General features: G+C 60.8%; 1 protein-coding gene across 1 annotated transcript in view; it reads right to left on the reverse strand.

The window, feature by feature from the left end:
- Window positions 1-15,661, reverse strand: part of ADGRD1 (adhesion G protein-coupled receptor D1) — a 112,973-nt gene that overhangs the window by 49,063 nt on the left and 48,249 nt on the right. The gene's annotated exons all lie outside the window — the stretch shown is intronic.

Raw genomic sequence — 15,661 nt, forward strand, 5'->3', positions numbered from 1 at the left:
GAAAAAGTCGAACCTCAGCGCCAGCAGCTCCAGAACCCTGGGCCTGCCCTGCTGCCCCGGGATCGCAGTGCCAGTGACCGTGACAACAGCAGCGTGACAGGCGCTTCCACAGGAGAGACAAGGAAGCCTGGCACAGAACAGGCCTCCGGTGGGCAACCAGGGCGGCGCCGCCCCAGCCGGCCATGCTGGATCCCTGGCATCCTGCACAAATTCCTGGCACTCGTGACTCCAGTCGATGCTCCAAACACTTGGCAAATGACGCATTACCCCCGGCTCCACAGGCACGGTACCAGCCACAGCGAGGAAAGACAGCTTCCTGGCCCACCCAGGGCAGCATCTGCAAGCCCCAAAGGTCCTCATTGTCCAAGCTCGAAGCACTTGTTCTAGAGCCTCCCCAGCTGCCTTGCACCCGCAACCTCCACTTTGGGTGGATTTGGGTCTCGCAGCAGCCCCAGAGGCACATCAGCCTGCTCTCCTTCTGCAAAGCAGGCACTGGACTCACATCTCCGACTCTACAGCCGCCCCGCTACCCCTGGCCTTGCACCCAAGCCAGCAGCACCCATCAGTGGCTCTCAACCGTGTTACGTGGGCCTTCTGGGAGGGTCCCTAACTCCTTCGACAGTGCCTGCCAGGAGACAGTGCCGAAGTAGATTTCAGGGAAAATAGGATAGAGACAATGTAACAAGAATCTCACTCCCAGGTTAGGGATGTTAGGTTGTTAGCACAGGTTAGAGACAATGTAACAAGAATCTCACTCCCAGGTTAGGGATGTTAGGTTGTTAGCACAGGTTAGAGACAATGTAACAAGAATCTCACTCCCAGGTTAGGGATGTTAGGTTGTTAGCACAGGTTAGAGACAATGTAACAAGAATCTCACTCCCAGGTTAGGGATGTTAGGTTGTTAGCACAGGTTAGAGACAATGTAACAAGAATCTCACTCCCAGGTTAGGGATGTTAGGTTGTTAGCACAGGTTAGAGACAATGTAACAAGAATCTCACTCCTAGAATTTCTGACTAGGATTGCTGACAGAGACAGTAAACCAGGCATTTCTGTGGAAAGGAATGCATGGGTGTGCGTGGGTGTGCAGAGCCCCGTGGGGGACACGCATGAGTGGAGCTGAGGCGACCCTGAGGGTTCTGCCTGATGGGGCAGTGCCGCTGGGACCTGCTGCACCCACTTCCCGTGGCTCTTGGGCATCCCTGGGCTCAGACAGGCCCCCAGGCCCCCAGGCCCCCAGCGTCCTGGCTGCAGCCACACAGCTGATGGAGCAGGCACTTGAGCCTGGCTCCAGAGCGCACAGGAAGTATGGCTGCTTCTCTGTCCTCACTCCTCACCCTTTCCCCTCCCTGTAGCCCCACACCCATCCCTTAAAGTTCTTCCTTTTCCTTGGACCCACTCTTCATTTTCTTCCTCGCCTCCCCTGTCCTGAGTGTCCCCCATGCTGGGGACAGCCAGGAGGAGAAGCAGGCTGCAGGAGATTGTGGACACACAGTGCCAGTGGGGAGGAGCCTGGGGAGTGCGGTCAGCCCGGGTGCACGGCAGGGCCACGCCCACCTCTGAAACTGAGGAGGGCAATTTCTCAGAAGACGAGTCTTTTATGTGAACTATAAAAAGTCACTGGACACACAACCCATGATCATCGTGGAATAAATTACTGATCTGAACGTCAGCTGGGAGGGCGCCCAGCTGGGCCCCCGCCCTACAGATCCAAGGAGCCCCAAATCGCTGGGAACTCCCTCTATGGCCACACCCCAGATGTCGTCTGTCCATCTCAATGCTTTCCAGAGCTGTGCGTTCAGGACAAGGTCATCAGCACATTGGGGCTGCAGCCCAGCTGCTGAGGGCGCAGGAGGACCCCAGGGTGGACACAGGTGCAACCCCAGCCAGACGCAGCACGGACTGAGCGGACACACGCTCCCTGGCTCGCTGGGGAGAGGGGCACATGCAGAGACGCCCCAGGACTCCGTCTGCTGTCCCATTCCCAGCTGAGGAAAGGCTTCACCCCATCCTGTGTCCTCTTCATCCCACCCAGCCGTCTGGGGCAGGGCCAGGCAGACGGACGCTGTTCTCCCACGCTGCGGGGCGAGAGCGCCTTGGCCTGACCACCAACAGAGAGCACAACAGACAGTCACAGCTGGACGCTGCCTGGTGAACACAGATCCCAGGAGCCTCCTACGGGGAGCCGATGCTGACGCCGCACCCACTCCCTTCTGCAACGTGGGACGTGGAGTGACAGTGGAGCTCAACCCAGGCTCGCAAGACAAAGACTGACGGCAGAAGGCACTGGTCATCCTGCAAGCCTCAGGCTTATTCAACTCCAGACTCTGCCCTAAGAGGCCACTGGGGATGCCACTCTTTTGGGGTGGCTGATGATGGGGTCGAACCCCTCTCCCCAAATCACCGTCTCTCCGGAAGCAGAGAGGCAAGCACGTGGCACAGTGGTTAAGTGGCAGTTTGGGTTGCTCATAGCTCATACGGGAGTGCCTAGTTCAAGTCCCAGCTCTGGTTCTGATCCAGCTTCCTGTCTACATGCACCCTAGGAGCTGGGTGACGGCTCCAAGTACTTGGGCCTCTGCCACCCACATGGGAGACCTGGACAAAGATCCTGCCTTTGGCCCCAGCCCAACTCTGGCTGCTGTGAGCACTTGGGGAGTGAGCCAGCAGATGGAAGATCCTATATATATATATATATATATATATATATCTCCCCACCTCTTCCAGATAAACACAAATTAAACAATTTTACAAAGAAGCACCGGGCTGGATATTTGTGGCTGAGCCGCAGAGGAGGCCCAGGGGCTCCCGTGCTGACCCTGCCCATCTAACGCCCATCTGGAAAGGCTTAGCTCGAGGCGAGGGGCCTGGCCCTGGCCCAGCAGGAGCCATTCGGGCGGCACCTGCTCAGGCAGCTGTTGCCGCGTCCACATCTCACTCCTGACCACTTCTGCCCCCCTCATGTCGATGCTGACTGGGCCCCATGGCCTCTGGGAACCAGAGCAGCTGTGTGCCCCTGTGGAGCAGGAAGGTCAGGCTGCTACGGCCGCTGCTGGTGCTGCAGCCTTGTGGCCGTGGCTCCTTCCCAGAGCCCCCGGAAGTCCAGCTGTGTAAATGCCTGTGCTGACTGTAGTGGGCCACGCAGGGGTCCCACTCCGGGCCCTCTGGGCCTCGGGCTCAGAGCGACAGCTGAGAAGCAGCCTCTGCCCCAGGCCCCTCTGCTGTGGGTTTGGCAAGCACCCTGGCTGCCGCACGGGACGTTGGGCCTCGCAGCCGGCCCTGGGCCTGGAACCTCCGCTGGGAAGGAGATGCATTTGTCTTTGGTTTGTATTCAGCTTCTGTCCCCGGTGCAGCTGGCGACAACAAGGACCCTGAGTCCCCTCCTCTGCCTGGCCTGGGAAAGGCCAAAGCCAGTGCAGCTTCCTGAGGGTCCTGGTGGGAGTAAGTGCTGGGGGTCTGCGGCGGGATATGGGGGGAGCGGGCAGGAGAGGGAGGAGAGCCCTTGGCTCAGGCCCCCTGCACACAGCCCTGGCCTCGCCTTGCTGTCCCCTGGAGCTCCAGGTGCAGAGGGGGCCACCCAGGAAACACATTGGTTCCTTGAGCTCCCGGACCCTCTCCCTCAGAAACCCAATGTGGGGAGAAGGTTCTGGCCCTGACCCAGGAGACCCAGGTGGCCCCCTGTCCATGGGCAGATCCTTATGAGCTTGGTCTTTAGGGTCCCTGAGAGGTCCACAGGCTGCCTCCTCCCCAGGCTCGTCCCCGCCCCTGCATCGTATGAGGGCAGCACTCACCCCCTCACCCCACTGCCTGTTCCGCGTGCTCCCTGCAGCCACGCCAGCCCCATCCTTCCCCTCTTCTCTGTGTCTCAACTATGTCAAAGCCAGGAACTGTCATACGAAAGCAGCTTCTGGCCGGCGCCGCGGCTCACTAGGCTAATCCTCCGCCTGCGACACCGGCACACCGGGTTCTAGTCCCGGTTGGGGCGCTGGGGTCTGTCCCGGTTGCTCCTCTTCCAGGCCAGCTCTCTGCTGTGGCCCGGGAGTGCAGTGGAGGATGGCCCAAGTGCTTGGGCCCTGCACCCACATGGGAGACCGGGAGGAAGCACCTGGCTCCTGGCTTCGGATGGGTGCAGCGCCGGCCGTAGCGGCCATTTGGGGAGTGAACCAACGGAAAGGAAGACCTTTCTCTCTGTCTCTCTCTCTCACTGTCTATTACGCTGCCTGTCAAAAAAATAAATAAATAAAATTTAAAAATAAAAATAAAAAAAGCAGCTTCTGTGGGGAGACCAGAGGTGGGGTGGTGGGAGTGGCCCCCAGGGCTGTCCAGTCCATGCCGCTGGCCTGAGGGCAGAAGCCATCAGTCACACAGGGGCTGTCCCACACTGCCCCAGAATCTCAGCGGCCACTGCCACGTTGTGGGGGTCCAGTGGAAGGAGAGGGAGGCTCGCGTGGCAGGTTGTGTGGGAGACAGGAAGGGTGGAGGGAGGCTGGGCAGGAGGGCCGAGAGGCAGGCAGGAGCAGACTGGCAGCCGGGTGCCCCCTGATGAGGCTGCCCCGAGCCACCACCGCCGGCGTGGAGCCCACGGCCCCGAGCCTGCCTGCCGCATGACGACGCTGGTGCACATGGAGAGAGAACGCGGGGGCTGTCCAGCCTTCCGGCCACCTGAGCAAAACCCCACCACGAGGGACGGGACAAGCCCTCCAGGCGGGCCTGTGGCCATGAGTGTTGCAAGCCACGAATCTCACACAGAGGGGCGGAACGTGGCAGTTCCGCACTTCACCCAAGTCTCTCATTTTCCAAGCCCAACCCTGCTTTGCTGAGAGGTAGACCGGAAGGAGCACGAGGGTTCTTAAGGGCGCAGGACTTCATTCTGTGCAGCCTCGACCTGAGTGAATCTCTACGTGCGATCCTGCCTGTCGCGGATCTCCTGAGCGTGACTGACCGCGTGAACACTCACCACCTGTTCCCACTGTGTGTGCAAGACACGGATGTGTGCTCTCCCGGGAAAAGGGCGAATTTCCCTCCTCCTCTCCACTTCCAGCGACACCGTCACAACAGGGCTTCACAACGACCACATCGCCAGAGCTGGGTGGCTGGCTACCGTGGCCTCTCCACCGCCCACCCTGAGTCAGGCAACACCACGCCACATCTGGGGCAGCCTTAGCATCGCGCCGTCAGCCAGGGGCAGGGCCGCCGTCCTGGCTCAGCGCTCTCGCTCCTGGATGCGTGGTGCACAGAGCAAGGCAGAAGACACAGGCAGCGGCCGCGCCCAGAGTGGGGAAGCGATGAACTGTGCTCGAATCGAGCTCTGGCATCTCACCGGGCTGGCCCGTGACCTCCAGACAGCTGCTCCCTCTTCCAAGCTTGGTCTCCTCACCATCGGGAGGTCCCACAGGTCCCACTGTGTGCCACCGCACCACCCCCGTCAGAGCGGCAGAAGGCATGTAGAGGACCACACAGGGAAGGTCGGACTCCACATCCAAGCGTCTACTCCAGGGTTCCACCACGAGGCCCCCGTAGGCAACTTAATCCAAGGATTGCAACCTCTGACTCCACAATTTGATGAAGCTTCAACCTTTAGTTCATTAGCAATTAACATGTATCCACTGAGCACTGAGTCTGTAGGAACCAAGCCCCTGTCAGGCGGGGCTTCAGGAGACCCCAGACCATTGTTCAAGCCACAGCGCCAGGAGTGGGCAGGAAGGAGAGCAGGGGTACATGCAAAGGCCCTGTGGCCTGAGCAGGGATGGACTGAGAGTGGCACAGGGTGAGGCTGAACTGACCGTGCCAGGCCATGGGCCACAGGGAGGCGTCTGTCTTCATCCTCAGGGTGATGGGAGCCACAGGGTTTGCAGCAGAGGAGAGGGGACCAGATCGGTGTCCTTAAATGTCACTCATTGTGCCATGGGGAGGGGACGGGACCGGAGTAGGAGCAGGCAGGCGTCTGTCACGGCCGCCAGGCAAGGAACCCCCTGCGCTCCAGGAGGCGTGGAGAAGGGGCGGGGCAGCGGCTCAGGGGCATCGTGGCGGGGACGTGAGCAGGCTGGTGAGGGGCAGCCTTGAGCGGGGTCACCTCGCCCAGCCCAGGGGGCAGAGGCCGTGTCTGAGGGGACCTGCGCTCCGACGTGCTGCATTCATTCAATCATATTCAGCAGACATTCTCTGGAGGCTGCACACGCCAGGTCCTATTCTGGGCGCTGTGGCTGCATCCAGGCACAAGGAGGCCGCCCTCTGTCTCTCTGCTTCCTTCTCTTTCGGGTGTGTCTGTCTCTTCCCTCTCCTATTGCATTTCTCTCTCTCCCTCCTCTTGGAGGAAACAACAATAGAGAATCAACGAACGTATCCCAAGCTCGTGCCAACTTCTGCAAGGGAAATGAAATGGAGGGTGCCCAGCAGGCTCACGGGGATGGCCCGGTGCACGGGGGGAGTCTGGGAAGGGTTAGCCCTGACGGGAGCCGGGAGGAGCAGCCGAAGCGCTCGCGCACAGACCCTGTCGCGTCTGAGGAGCAGGAAGCAGGCACAGCTGGAGCGAGGGCAGTGGGCGGAGCGACAGTCAGGCTGGGAGGTCTCCCGGGAGACACGGAACAAGCTGTGGAGGGTGACGTGGTTCGGGAGGAATTTATCCCTGTGGATGCTGGAGGGGGTGAGCCTGGGAGAGGGGGTGCCTGGGAGGCTGTCATTGTCCTGGGGGAGGCGGGCCTGGGAGAGGGGGTGCCTGGGAGGCTGTCACCGTCCTGGGGGAGGCGGGCCTGGGAGAGGGGGTGCCTGGGAGGCTGTCACCGTCCTGGGGGAGGCAAGCCTGGGAGAGGGGGTGCTTGGGAGGCTGTCAGTCACCGTCCTGGGGGACACAGTAGAGGCTGGGGCAAAGGAGCAAAGACGAGCAACTTCTGGGCCTCAGGGAGGAGCCAAGTGTGCATACCACGAGGTGGGGCTGGCAGAGGGCGGGGCTCCAGCCAGCCAGGAACGTGGTGAAGTGCACGGACCCCAACACCGGGGCCTCTGCAGGCTGGGCAGGCGCCACGCGTCCCAGCCTTCCCGGCCACGGTCACGGCCACGGCCTCACATCTCAGCTGCTTCCCCAGCCGGTGGGGCAGTCGTGAGAACACAGAGGGAAGGATGGGGCTGTGCACGCCCTGGCTGGACGCCCCAGCCTGCGGGGCCCTTCCTGCCTGTGCTGAGGCAGCCCACTGCCCTGGACCCCGTCCCCGCCCACTACTTCCTCACCACTGCACACGCTCCCAGCCCAGCCTGGCCCGGCCATCTCCAACCAGAAGAAATGGGGGTAACCCAGCACTGCAGCCCCTCCACAAGGGGGAGAGAGGGCCACGTGAGACAGCCTGCATCCGAGAGCTGCGACTACACGGAGCAGAGGCAGCACCTGTCCAGTGCACGGTGGCGTCTCCCACACCAGCTGGCAAGGACGCACGGCCAGGACGAAGTCCGCTGGAGGAGCAGAGCCCGGCTTGGGACACCTTTGCGCCCTCAGACTGCTTCCTGCCCGCCCACCCGCTCCCCTACCACACAGAAACAAAATCAGTCCCATCTGGACGCAGCTCAGGGACCCACCCAGCAGCCCCACCAACGCGAGGCAAGGAACACCCAGCAGCCTGGGACAAGGGCGAGAAGCCCGCCACGGACCCCAGACCCCGCACTCTCACACAGAGTGACCGGGGACTGGTCCGAGTGACAGGGGCTGGTGGGGCTCTGGGACCAGCTCCGTGTCTCAGGCTGAGGAGGGAGCAGGGAGGCTGCTTCAGAGCCCGAGTGCGTGGATTCCGTGTCCCTGGCGTCACCGTGGGCTCCAGGCCATCGCGTAGCGGCCACTGTGAGTCACCCGCTGCAATGTCCAGGAAGGGACGGACGGGGGCGGACGCTCCCCCCAGGCCTGGGATGCTTGTCCGGGGGCCAACTTGGCTGTGAGACCCCCCACCAGGCTGAATTCCTGGCACCGCTTACGGCAAAGGTCTGAAGTAACTTAGGGGAGTAACCCTAGGCCTCGGGGACTGACACGAACACGTGGCAGACGGGAAGGGGCGGCGACAGGCAGACACACGCCACAGTGACTGCGGCCACGTCTCCTATTGTGCAAATAGGTGTCCCCACCCATTCTGCCCTGCCTGCACCGTCTTAGGGACCCTGAAGCCACGGAACGCGCCCAGGAGCGCCAGGCCCAGACCCTGCAGGCCTGAGAGGATGCACCCACAGGATACCGGGCAGAAACAGGGCTCCCAGGGCCCAGCCTCTCCCCAGCCGGCACGGCCCCCTGCCCACTGCCACGCACTCTGCCCGGCCCCCAGCCTCAGCGGCTGCCTGCCCCAGCACCACCTTCTTGGAGAGATGGCAACGTCTGCAGCGTGCCGTGTGCGAGGGGTGTAACAGCACCTGGGTGGAACAGGTGCAAATCAAGGCTCCGTGTGCCAAGGGGGAGGCCTGAGCACCAAGCTGCATCTGCATGGAAGTGCCCGTGTAGAGAGGGTGCCACCCCGCCTGCGCCCCCAGAAAAAGCCCCCTCCAGCTCCCCTCGCTGGGCCACCAGCAGACCCTCTTCCCTCCTGGCCGCCACCCTCGTCCTTGAGCACGAGACCCCAGTAACCCCAGTCTGGGCCGCACAGGGGCCTCCTGTGATCCCCACCCAGGGGCATCAGAGGGCCACAGGCTGGAGTTTCGGGGCAGGGTCTCCGCGCAGGGAGGGAAGGGACTGGGGCACCCACCCTAGGGTGGGGGTTAGGGTCAGGGTCAGGGTCAAGGTCAGTGCTGGCCCCACGGAGAAGCTACAAGTCAAAGGGCAGAGGCTCCAGGCGGGAAGAGGCCCCAGCTCCCTCAGCCTTGGGGAGGGCAGGCTTGGTGCTCGTGGCCCCGGGATGGACACTCCTCTCTGGGCAGGTCTGCTCGCTGTGCACTGAGCCAGCGGCCTCCTGCTGGAAGGCAGTGTAGCGGCTGCACGAGCACCAGGTGGGAGGAGCCAGGCACGCTCTGCACTGCACCCCGTTCTCGCACAGCAGGCGTCCAGAGCCCTGCACACCACAGCTCCCTTGAGTGATGAGCTTTCGACTGAGTGTGAAATTACCTGTGTGTTCTCTGTCTTCCCATTGTACCTGTGACCACCCCAGGGCCACAGCTAAGTCACGTGTATCCCAACTGTGCACGCAAAGGCCATGGAAAACTGAAGTGGGCACAGCACCTCCCTTGTCCACGAAGGTGGACATTGCTGACTTGCCTGGGGCCCAGAGGAGGGGAGAGCACTGAGCAAGCATTTGTCCAGCCCCACGGCCATCACGTCAGCTGGGGGACGAAGGAAAATCTCATTGACCAAAGCGGGAAAAAGTGGCCGTTCAGTCTCCACCCCCCAGATTCACAATCTCCACCCACGTGTGGACCACACCTGGGGCCCACCGTGCCACAGGACCTGTGAGTGTCTGTGTGGCAAAGGAAATTTCCTGGGGTGATTGCATTAGGGGTCTTGAGATGGGGTGGTGGTCCTGGATTATCTGGGGTGGAGGGGAGGCAGGGGCGTCACTGGGTCCTTCTAAAAAGATGTGCCAGACGTGGAACCAGCGGGGGAGGGAGAAGGCAGAGGTCAGAGGGTGGGGCGATGGCTGAGACTGGCTGGCTGGCAGATGCCCCTCCACAGCCTGAGGAGCCCACAGGTGGGCCCTGTGTGCACTCAGTCTGTGGAGTTTGTTCCTGCAGCCACAGAGAGCAGGTGCACCTTGCTGCTAGAGAAAACAGCCGCTATGTCTGACAGCGTAAAAATTTACACTTAACCGGAGGAAAAAATCATCAAAGTAAGGGTGGTAGACGGCAGCTACTGGCAATGAGTGAGTGCCAGAGAGAGGATGCTCAGAGCCAGCAGCAGAGTGGACACCCCGCCTGGGAACGCAGGGAAGAAAGGCACACGCAACACAAGGAAGAGACAACGCAGGCGGCCGCTTCACACGGGGAAAGACGTCGGCCTCACCAACAGTCAAAGGAACGCAAAGCCAGATGACCACGGAGAGGGCTTCCCGCCCGTCAGTCTGCGGAGGCATGCGAGCCCGCGGGAGGGAGCAGACAGTCACCACATTTCGGAAGGGAGGTTGTGCCAGGGCACTGGGCATAGGGTGTGAATCACTAAAGTCATCCACGCCCCCTGCAGGGCTCCCCCCAGCAGATCCCAGGGTGGCAGTGCCGATGCCAAGGTCCTGGCTGGACACAGCCTTGGGAACAGGGCAGAGCCCAGATACGAGCACATCAACGGCTACCTGACTGGCCTCGGAGGTGACCTGTGGTCCAAGGGGATGCCCGTTACCTGACTCATGGAGTTGGTCAGTCAGACACCTGTCTCCGCCCACCTACAGCTGGAGGAGAGCCATGGCTGCGAACACGAGAGGGGAAGCACACTGTGGAGACTGTCCTCACGCCTTGGGCAGCCAGGGCTCCCTGCCCCGGACACAGAAGGCACAGAAGAGCTTGGGGACGTGGCTGCACCGCAAGGCCAAACCCTCTTCACCTGTGGACATTGTAGGCATGAAATTGTAGGAAATCTGCGAGCCACGAATGCAAGCAGCTCACATCCTAGATCCACAAAGAACCCCTAGACACTCGGCCTACAGGAAGCATAAAACCAGCAAGGAAACGGGCAGAAGACATGCACAGGGCAGGTTCTGTGAGATGGACATCAGAACGTCCAGCGAGCATGACAAGGTCATCAAAGTCACAAGGGAAAAACAAATAAAACCCTGCATGGCCAAAATGGACAGAGTGGCGACCCCAGACACTGGTGCCTGGACAACGGAACCGAAAGGTAGCATGGCGCTGTCTACCACCGCTGAACAGAGGCACACCCCATGACCCAGTAAGTCCACTCCTAGGTGTCCACCAGACATAAAGGCATGCACATCGGAGAGCTTGGGTTCAATTCCCAGCTCGGGTTCCTGCTAATGGCAGACCCTGGGAGGCAGCAGGTGATGGTTCAAGGAATTGAGCTCCTGCCACTCATATGGGAGACCTGGATTGAGTTCCCAGCTCTTGAACTTGACCTGGCTCAGCTTGGGCTATCGTAAGTATGGGGGAAGTGTGTGTGTGTGTGTGTGTGTCTGCCTCTAAACTAATTTTTTTAAAAAGGAATGCGTACACACATTCCCCAGAAGTGCCAGCAGAACTATGTACAGCAGCGTGTGGGACGGGTGCTCTGAGACGCTGGGCATTTTCTGTCACTTGGTCATGGGGAGTCCAGGGGTCGGCCACACTGTGTCACACTGCACATACATGTGTGTTCCCTTCTGGGAGCATGTGACAGTCACATACCACATCGTGTTTTGTCAACCACAGCTACATCTGCAATGGAGGCTGCTGCGTGCCGCAGGTGTGCAGGTCCCACCACCCACGTCTGTGTGAGTAGACGACGATGAACCCACCAGCGACACCTCACCCAGAGCGTGGCTCAGCCAGGGTGCCGCGTTTCCCAGTGAGGCATTGCGGCTGAATGAGTCCCCAGCGCTCGCTCCCCGAGCCTGGGTCTACGAGATCTACCATGGCCTCGTCACATAAACTCATGGCTTAAACATCAAAATCTATGTTGAGCTGAGAAAAAGTACACCTGCTATTTAACCAGCAAAGTCGCCCGGAAGAGAGAACCCAGCAGGAGGACAGGGGCTCACGGCCTGTGATGCCCAGGCTCTAGAACAGGTGGACGCACCCAGAAGGGAACCAATGCAGACAACACTGCCGCGGGAGTGATGCTGGATCTACTGTCATTGGCGGACACACAGACACGCGACCTCACGACACTGGAGGCCGCCAACACGGGTAGCACAGCCCCCTCCCTGCAGAATGGGTGTCCACAGGAAGTCCTGCAGCTGCCCGGTTCCCTCTGCATGGTGGGGCTTCAAGCCATGCGTAGTTACACGAGTGCCGGTCCCTGGGCACCTCCAACTACATGCATGATGCTCAGGTGCCACGTGTGTTTGTCTCCGAGCATCTCCATCTACACCTGCGCTGCTGTGTGCCTACAGGTTTAAAATAGTGTCCCTGGGGGCCAGCAACTGTGGCACAGAGGATTAAGCCATGGCCGGCAGTACTGGCATCCCACATGGGCACCGGTTTGTGTCCCAGCTGCTCCACTTCCGATCCAGCTCCCTGCTAATGTGCTCCGGAAAGCAGCAGAAGATGGCCCAAGTCTCTGGGCCCCTGTACCCACGTGGGAGACCCAGATGAAGTTCCTGGCTCCTGGCTTCAGTCTGGCCCAGCCCTTGTCATTGTGGCTGTTTGGAGAGTGAACCAACAGATGGAAAAGTGCTTTAACTCTGCCTTTCAGATAAATGAATAAATCTTAAAAAATAAAAAAGTGGGCCGGTGCCGTGGCTCAACAGGCTAATCCTCCGCCTTGTGGCGCCGGCACACCGGGTTCTAGTCCCGGTTGGGGCGCCGGATTCTATCCCAGTTGCCCCTCTTCCAGGCCAGCTCTCTGCTGTGGCCTGGGAAGGCAGTGGAGGATGGCCCAAGTCCTTGGGCCCTGCACCCGCATGGGAGACCAGGAGAAGCACCTGGCTCCTGGCTTCGGATCAGCACGATGAGCCGGCCGCAGCGGCCATTGGAGGGTGAACCAACGGCAAAAAGGAAGACCTTTCTCTCTGTCTCTCTCTCTCACTATCCACTCTGCCTGTCAAAAAAAAAAAAAAAAAAAAAGTGCCCTGGGCCCCCTCGTCTACATGTATGCTAAGGTGCCCATGCGCGTGGTTGTTAAATAGCGTATCTGAGTGCTTCTGTCTACATACGTCCTACACACGTGCCCACGTGTGTTTGCTAATTAGCCATGTCTAGGGACCTCCACCTGCTGAGGGCACCACACAGTGGCCGCAGGACGAAAACGCTCGTTTCAGGTAAAACTCCTGGTTCACATTCACAGCAAACCCCAGAGAAACACAGCCACCAGCCTCAGCCCCGCCCCCCAGAAGTCAGGCCCCTGCACACCCACCCTGAGGTCCCCTTCTCAATGCTGCGCTCTCAGGGGGCACAGCAAAGGGGACATGACCCGAGAGGGCCAGCGTGGGAATCCAGGCTCTCAGACGGTGGCACGTTCACACGGACACACAGGACACACAGGACAGGGCAACCAGGCGCTCGCAACTCAGGGCAGCGTCTTCGGAGGGAAACGTCGGCGAGGTCTGACCCGGAGCGGGCAGAAGCCGGGGAACTGCTCAGGGCATGATGGTGTCAGGCTGACCCCAGCACGGGGCCTGGCATCGGGGTCTCGCCGCCGCCATCCCAGGCCTGAGAAGCCAGGACCATGGCTGGTGGGAGAGAGGCACCTGAGAGACAGCAGACTGCAGAGGGCCTGCGCCGGGTTCGCCCCATCCGAGGCTCGTCTCCCTCTGTTCTGTGGACACGATCCTACCCGGGAGCCCAAGCAGAAGTGTCTGGAACCCACTCCCCAGATGCCTATCTGGGAGATGGGACACAGGCTTGCTGACCTCGGTGACGACCCAGTGAGGCCCCACAACAGGCACTCTGGGAGGAGGTGGATTCTTTCAGCTCAGAAGGGAATGCACAGCAAAACCGCAGCCTTGCAGGGCCCTGGGAAAGCCGGACACAGCAACCGCGCCCTGTGACAGCTGCCTCCAAGACACACATGTGCGCGCGCACGCACACACACACACACACACTCTGTCTGCACGAGGGCTGGGCTCACGGCCTGCAGGCCCTGCTTCTGCTCTGTAGCCTGAGGTCCAGAATCACTGCTGGGGTTGACCATATTTGGAAAGGGGCCCAGGTCCAGTGGGTTTGCAGGCATTCAGTCCAGGGAAGCGGCAGGGCGTGGGGGTGCAGAGTGCTTGTCCCTCACCCCACGGACCCCTGTGCCTCAAGGCCCTGCCAAACTCACACCCCAGTCCAGGCCTCAGCCCCGATCTCGGGACTGGGTCCCGTCACCGGGTTGGAAGAATGGGCGGTGGCCTCTGTGCCCCCTTCCCTGATAGAGTCAAGGGGGCCACCGTGGGCTCCCCGCCCTCCTGGGCCCCTCGGGGGCTTCCACGGAAAACGCTCCCAGCAGGCAACTGGCTCCAGCCCAGCAGCGCCTGCTTCTAAAACGGCCTCAGAAGTCCGAACGCGGCCTTCAAAAGAAACCCAGGACCCCAGAGAGCACTTGGCGAAGACAGGCTCTCATCACCAGCCCGCTCCGTGCGGTGGACACGCCTCCCTGCAGACAGGACGCCGGACTCAAACACTTTCTGTTTTAAAAATAACTGCAGCAGCTGGCCACGGAAGGAGGGACTGCGTTTCCACCCTCTCTCTCTCTCTCTGGTTTGCAAACCGGCACCCTCCTTACTTCACAGAAGACAAAACATAAAAATAAAAATACGCCGTTTGCTCCAAGCCCCCATCAACAGTGCCATGGCCGGCACAGCCAGGAACCCCCTGCAGCTAAGCGGGCGCCCACTCTGTCCTCCGGCAAGCCGCCCACAGCCAGCGAGAGAAAGGGCCCGGCGAATCCAGCCAGGGCCTTCTTCACCAGATTGCCTTGGGGACGCTCGCCTTAGCTTCCTGCGTCTGGAAGGCCACATGGTGACCTTAAGGAGGCACAAGACAGGCTCCCAAGATGCACAGCGGCTTCGGCAGCCCCCACAGCCCCACTGGCTTCAAGTCCCACCAGAAGCCACCACTGAGCCCCATCAGCCAGGACCCAGCACACTAAAGGGTCAACAGTCCGTCAGTCCCCCCGCCGGGGGCTGCCCGCTGGTCCTCGAGCCGCCTGCACCTGCTTCCTGCACCAGCGCCTCCTCAGGCCGCACTGTGGTGGGGCAGGAACGTCCATCCTGTCATCTGGGGCAGCTAATCCAGGCTGGCCACCCCCCAAGCCCCTACGCGGAGGGCCCGGGTGCTAACCGGGGGAGTTGGTTCGTTTTTCCCATGGATTCCACGTCAGTCCGTGACATTGTACCTCCAGGAACGAATCACACACACAGGTACCAGGATCGTGAGAGGCGGAGAGGAGGGCATCTGGCTGGCATTCCCTGGAAGGGACCACAGGTGTCTTCCCCTACTCTCTGTCCACTGTCACTGCCCCCCGAGATCCGCCGGGAGAGGGGGCCCACTCCAGGCAGACGCCAACCCCCCACAGCATCTAGGCTATGGGCTGCACCTCCGAGCAGGAAACGCAGACCCTCGGCTGTTCACCAGAACCACCCAGCTCATTGCCAAGAGCTGGAAGTGACGTAGGTGCCCCTAGTAGCCGAGGGGGTGGGAAGACCCCCCATGGTGTGTGACGGGCAAGGACTTCTCGGTGAACGGTCTGGGCGACTTCCAGGACACACAGTAAGGGCGAAGGGGCCGACGTAAATGATGTGAGGATGTGAGGACCTGGGCTAAGAAAGGCAGCGCGCCACATCCCCGGACAAACCAGCCCCCACTTTCCAAATCCCAAGGCTCACACCAGCCTAGCCCAACAAGGAAGGGATGTGTGTGCGTGTGTGTGTGCTGCCTGTGTGCTGCGTGTGTTCAAGGCGTGCTGGGGCTGGGTTTGTGCACGCATGTGTGTATTCATATGTGCGTGTGTATGTGTACTGGGTGTGTGTGGACACTGGGTTGTGTGTGTACATGTATGCTGTGTGTGTTGGGTGCCTGGGTACACACACGTGTACAAGTTGAGTATGGCCTGTGGGTGTATCCTGGGTCTGGGGGTGTGTGTGT

Source organism: Lepus europaeus, chromosome 23, assembly GCF_033115175.1.
Source record: "Lepus europaeus isolate LE1 chromosome 23, mLepTim1.pri, whole genome shotgun sequence".
In the NCBI taxonomy this organism is placed as follows: Eukaryota; Metazoa; Chordata; class Mammalia; order Lagomorpha; family Leporidae; genus Lepus; species Lepus europaeus.